Raw genomic sequence first — 6,336 nt, forward strand, 5'->3', positions numbered from 1 at the left:
TGAAGGTTGTAGAGAGATTTTGGACTTCCTCTTTGGTTGCCTCTGGTTAGTTCTCTTACAAGCTTTTCATGTGCATTCACTCCATCTCTTGATATGTAATCCTTGTGCAACATGCAGTGGTGAAGTGAGCTACTTGCTTTCTTCTAACTGTATTGTAATCATAGGAGGAATTGAAAGAATGCAAGCGGCTATGCAGTCATAGTAATTTTATTGGTTTCCTTTGGGACCCACTTCTTTGTGATTACTGGTTGTTTTGTTGATGAGGCTCGTTTGGGATGACATACTTGTCCCTGCTTCATTTATGTTTGAAGAGACTCCACCTTGTCTTTGTGTGAGTCAATAGCGGTCTTTATTGCAGCCCTTGTATGCTTGGTTGGAGACGGGATTCAGACTTTGGGAGTTGATCCTTAAACTCTTTTGGAATCCAAATAAAGTCCTAACCTCTTGTGCTTGAATCAACTTCTTTGGAGCCCAAATCACAGTTGAAAAATCTTGCAACTTTGTGATTTTCTTAGCCATTCTTGCATGCTTTGATTGTTTCTCTTTTGGGTTTTTTATCAAAAATCTTTGTCTTCTTGATCATACCTTTTTTTGGCCAAGCTAGCTCTTTGATGTCCATATTTGTTGACAATTTGGTTCTAGCTTATTGTTCGTTGCTTTTGGCCTTTTTTGGTTGATACGAAAGCTGTTACTAATTGTGATGACCTAAGTTTCTCGTAGGGGATGTCATAAGAATAATCTTTGTTTCTACTATCCTCAACAAGGTTGATATCTGGCACTTTTCCTTGGTGGTTTGGTTGGTTATGGAAAGTTACTATCTGTTTGCTTTTGGATTGTTGTGTCTGGAATGACTTTTCTAGCCAATTGATTAGAGTGCAATTATCCCATTGACATGGATGTCTTCTTATTGTTTGAGTCTTTTCTTCCTATATAGGAGCCACGTATGAGGATGCTTGTTGTGGTTGCGTCACCACCAGGGATTTTGGAATCCACTTTTGATGCACTTTATTCTTGTAGCAGTGACATTGGTTCCTACGTCTTTGATCTGGACAATCATAAAACCGTGCATTAGTTAAAGTGTCATTCATGTCACCTACTGGGTTGTTCGTATTTCCATTGTCAAAATCTTCTTGAAGCTCCAAGTGTTCTATGGAGTCATAAAACTTGTCTTCTTCTTTGTCTTTTGATTCGTGACAATCCTTTGTTTGCTTTTCATCCCGACATTTTTTTGATGCCTAGTTCTCTTTGTTTTCTTGGATCACACTCACTGCAGAGTAGGGAACGACATCATAGCCATCTTTATCACAAAACTTTGTTGTTGGATTGTCTTGAATAGCACACACATCTAGAGTAGCCAATACTTTTTCCCAATTGAGTGGCTCTAAAGCTTCTTCAGGAAATGGTTCTCGAATATAATCCTTATCTTTGATTGCCCTTTCTAGGATACATTCCGCTCGCTTTAAGCTTTTGCATTGCAAAGCTCCACACATTCACAGGTCTTTAGGCTCACCCAACCATGTTCGAAAGTCTGATCTTGCTATTGTAGTGGAATCAAACTCCTCCATAGGGGTTCGGTTCACATCCTTGTAACTATGGTCCTTAAGATTTATTCTCGTCGTGGTTTCCATATGTCTCGGCTAGATATGGTCATAACTCCAATCTTGGACCATTTTCAATTGTCGCATGAATGGTCTTTCTAGAATGATGTCATAGTTGTTCTTCTTGCCAAAGTCAATAATAGCAAAGGTATGCTTATATTCAATGCCACAAGAAGTAACAGCTACTTTTTCTAGCAGTCCTAGCGGGCTTTCCGTGTGTCTATCAGCAAGCCGCAATTTCATCCTAGTAGCCCTCACTGCTAATTTTCCCCATTTTTTCTAGATCTCTTTTGTTGTGATGGCAACACCAGCTCCACTTTCAAGGATTTCCATGGTTTTTACACCTTGGAATTCCATACGAAGAGTGGTGTTCCCATCTTCTCCCTCATAGTACTTGCCTACCTTGTTTAATGGCATTGGCCTAGTGTTTAGCTAGGGCATTTCTAGCTTTTTGATCCCTTCTTCAATTTGAGTCATTGGTTTTTTACATCAAATTTCTCTAGGCATTTTCCTATAGTTGTCCACATGTTTAGTCTTATTCTGAGAAACTTGGCTAACGTTATCCTACAGGTGATTGATGTCGACAAAATATATATTAGCCCTTTTGAATTGATGACCTTGTTGGAACAGAGTCTCTGTGATGGGATTGCAATAACATATGGCTTGGCCTCGTGCTCTTCGAGAAATCCCACATTCCGAGAGAACATTTATAAGCAAACTCAAAACCAAGCAAACTAGAAGCTAATACTATGGGGCAATATCACCTCTTTTACCATGAGTGCATTACTATATATGCCTTGTACCACCAATGAATTTTTGAAATTTTTTTCCTTTTTGAATTATATTGCTCTCTCTCTCTCTCTCTCTCTCTCTCTCTCTCTCTCTCTCTCTCTCTCTCTCTCTCTCTCTCTCTCTCTCTCTCTCTCTCTCTCTCTCTCTCACTCTCTCTCTCTCACTCTGTGACGAGTTAAAAATTTACACTATTGTCACAAAGAACACATAAAGATCCCTTGATATAGCAAAGGAAAAAATGAGGCCTATTGTCTCAAAGCACAAATCAAGGATAAAAGCCCTAGCATGCAGAGTTTTGAAAAATACCATTCCAATGCTTTGAACAGATCGTAGATCCCTTTCTATGATCAAGGCATTTGGATTTGAAATCATGTGTAATTGGGTTTGTTTAGAATGTTTCATGTGCCATGTGGTTACCATCACTCCGTAGAGGCACACATACTTATATGACACAGTCTGATTCATATTCTCTTAGCCACAAACTTTAAGTCCCTGCCTTGCTACATTGTTCTATATGGCTCATAGCAACTATCAGTCCTTGGAGATAGAAGATTGTATCTATGAAAATATTGTTCACATTCTCTCAAGAAAAAATTCTCAATGCATTGTCCCTTGCTGCATTGCAACTCAAAAACAAATGAAGAATTGATGGATGCAGGAGCCAAGCTCGAGGTTAAATAGAAATGAATACAAGGGAAATGTGGACCTCTAGATCCAATGCTAGAAGTAGAGTAGCCAAAAACGAATGATCTCTCTCTCTCTCTCTCTCTCTCTCTCTCTCTCTCTCTCTCTCTCTCTCTCTCTCTCTCTCTCTCTCTCTCTCTCTCTCTCTCTCTCTCTCTCTCTCTCTCTCTCTCTCTCTCTCTCTCTCTCTCTCTCTCTCAAATCTTGTGCCTTGGTGATAGACTTTTGAAGGAGCTTGTCCTCTAAACTCTTAAGGACTATTAATAAACAAGCTTGAGGCTAGGTCCAACATCATTAGCTTCCATAATGAAGGCACAAAAATATACCTAGCTAAGTGTATTTGTTGACAAGGTCTTGTGGAGACATCAAGGGGGATTGGTAATCCCCTTGCATGAGATACCTGCCCTTCCAACCGCTCCAGGTAACTAGTATTTGGTGCCTCTCAACGAAAATCTGCTCAGAGGGCAAAATGACATTCTGCAATTTCTAAAAGTTCTAATAACTCTCTCTCTCTCTCTCTCTCTCTCTCTCTCTCTCTCTCTCTCTCTCTCTCTCTCTCTCTCTCTCTCTCTCTCTCTCTCTCTCTCTCTCTCTCTCACACACACACACACACACACACACACACACACACAATATATGATCCTACTTCTTGAGTCGGGATCTCTTCCAATTGAGGTTATGGGAATGATAAGGGTTGTGGAGTATATGATAAAGATGTGTTAAAACCCCTCACATTATCAAAAACCAATAAAAGCAATATCTTGAGCACAAGATGGATGCAAGCCATATAGAAGTGGTTTGGGATATGGGATGCATTACACTTGCTACATGATGTCTCAATAGTATACCAAGTGAAGGAAGCTTTTCTACACTGACAATGTAATACGCCTTGGAAGGCATCTGGTGGGTCACGCTTCATACATTACACCACCCATATTTCCCCCAACTATAAAACCATGTTCTTCGTCAAAAGAGGAAACGGTACTTACCCTTATATTCTTGAGCCTATCCCCTTGTCGGTGCTATGTGCACTATCATAGCCATTTGGCTTAGCTCCCACTTGAGCAACGGAGAAGAGTCAAATTGGTATGTGCACAATATGCTCATTGCAAGCTTAAGAGTTTGTGTACCACACACTACTAGAATGCTCAACTTTTGCTCAGATCTGATTACTCACATCTAAACTTGCTTCCCTCACCATGACTTAGACCGACCCACTTTCCTCTCCCAACAACAATATGGGCTCTCAATTGTGACTCTCATTACCACAATGATGGATCATCTCAAGAATCACTTATCAGTCCCAGACATAGTGCATCAATCCCATGCATAGTGCATCACATGTTTCTTTGGTCCCATGGGTCAACCCTAGGAATATAACCCTAGGACGATAATAAATATGTCTGTCTCTCTTGCAAACGGTGGTGATGGGCCATTCAACCACTTGAGACCGCTTCCCTTCTCTCACTACAACTCTCGTTCCTCACCACGCATGTACGTAGCTACTACATGTTGGCCTTTTGATTAGTTCTCTCCCGCTAATTTTTGAGTGAAAGGAATGCATGTTCTCTCTCTCTCTCTCTCTCTCTCTCTCTCTCTCTCTCTCTCTCTCTCTCTCTCTCTCTCTCTCTCTCTCTCTCTCTCTCTCTCTCTCTCTCTCTCTCTCTCTCTCTCTCTCTCTCTCTCTCTCTCTCTCTCTCTCTCTCTCTCTCTCTCTCTATATATATATATATATATATATATATATATAGGCCCGCGTCGATGATCGATTCTTAAAGGAGTAGTGTCAGTGTGTGTGTGTGTGTGTGTGCGCGCGCACGCGCGTACGTGTGTTTTCCCATTGTCTTGCCATCATACATAGGATGTTTTGTCCATCACTATTGAATTGTTTTCCCAAGCTCCCGGATCATCTATGCGCTTTTCCTCTCTTTTAAGATGCATGCTCGCACACAGGGTCAATTCCGAGCTGCCATTAAAGATTCGCTCTACCTTTGTCCAGGAGCAGGTGGTCATTTCTTGATATTTCACCTCCGACAAAGGCCCATGATGACTCGACCATTGTGGAGGTTGGCCATGCTACGTCAAACTTCAGCAAGGGTCATCTTGAAAGAGCAATAGCTAAGCAGCAACAAGGTGGCCAGGAGAGAGCAACTGCCAACCGAGGATGGCTAGCAAGCTTTGTTCCAAGTCTCTTCTCTCCCTTGTTCAACTTTCCTACCTCTTTCATGTGCCACACATCATCATCTAGTGTGAAAGTTGCATCCCAAAGGATGATGGACATGGTGGACCGCTTCTCCTCATTGCTTGATGTGCCCACTTCATCAACTAGTGTGAAAGTCACATACCTCGGGATGTGATGGAGGATTACAAGTTCTTTAAGATCAGAATGGACCTACCCTCCATGAGCTAGAAAGATGTGAATATAACTGTGAAATATGGCGATCTTGTGGTAAGAGCCCAGTATGAAGCCAAGAAGGACGAGGAGGTCTGTACCACATCAGGAATAAGTTGCCAAAAAATGTTTGATGTTAATGGAATCAAGGTGGAGATTAAGGAAAATGTCTTAAAATATTCAAGCTGCAAAACTGGAGGGTGCCAAGGAGAAACATGAAATACAAATTGTGTGAGGCAGTTTGTGTCGTAGGTTTGAGAGACCAGCTTGTTGGCTAGTGTCAAGTAGAACCACAGTAGAGAAGTAGGTATGCCACATGCATTCGGGAATGTGTGAGGTTAGGAGTTGTAGAGTCCTTAACATGTAAATCAAATATAAGGCTTCAAATTGAAAATCTCTCTCTCTCATCTCTCTCTCTCTCATCTCTCTCTCTCTCTCTCTCTCTCTCTCTCTCAACACATGATTGAGCCTAACAAATTTCTATGGTCTTTTAACTTTATTTCTTTCAATCCTCTCAGATTGTAGGAAGCATGATTAGTCACCTAGTGCCATGATTGTATGTAATTAGTGACCTATGTCCACTTAATCAATTTATGGTTGGTCATTTTGAAATGAAATAGTGGTTTGTACAAAACTTTATGCTAGATCCTTTTGAAACAAATTATTAGCACTGTACTATGATTGTAGCTTGTACTAGCGTACTAGTAGGTTACCCCTACCATGTGTTACATAGGGACTACTATCGAGCCAACTAGATAGCGGTTAGAACTTTGATAGAGGACATCTATCTCATATGGTCTCTCTCTCTCTCTCTCTCTCTCTCTCTCTCTCTCTCTCTCTCTCTCTCTCTCTCTCTCTCTCTCTCTCTCT

The 6,336-nt window shown here is 41.1% G+C and overlaps 1 pseudogene; it reads left to right on the forward strand.

The window, feature by feature from the left end:
* Positions 1–4,473: 4,473 nt before the first annotated feature.
* On the forward strand, positions 4,474–5,701 carry LOC147454822 (uncharacterized; annotated as a pseudogene).
* Positions 5,702–6,336: the final 635 nt, after the last annotated feature.

The sequence above is a fragment of the Adiantum capillus-veneris genome, chromosome 7 (assembly GCF_014529385.1).
Source record: "Adiantum capillus-veneris isolate H3 chromosome 7, ASM1452938v2, whole genome shotgun sequence".
NCBI classification, from domain to species: domain Eukaryota; kingdom Viridiplantae; phylum Streptophyta; class Polypodiopsida; order Polypodiales; family Pteridaceae; genus Adiantum; species Adiantum capillus-veneris.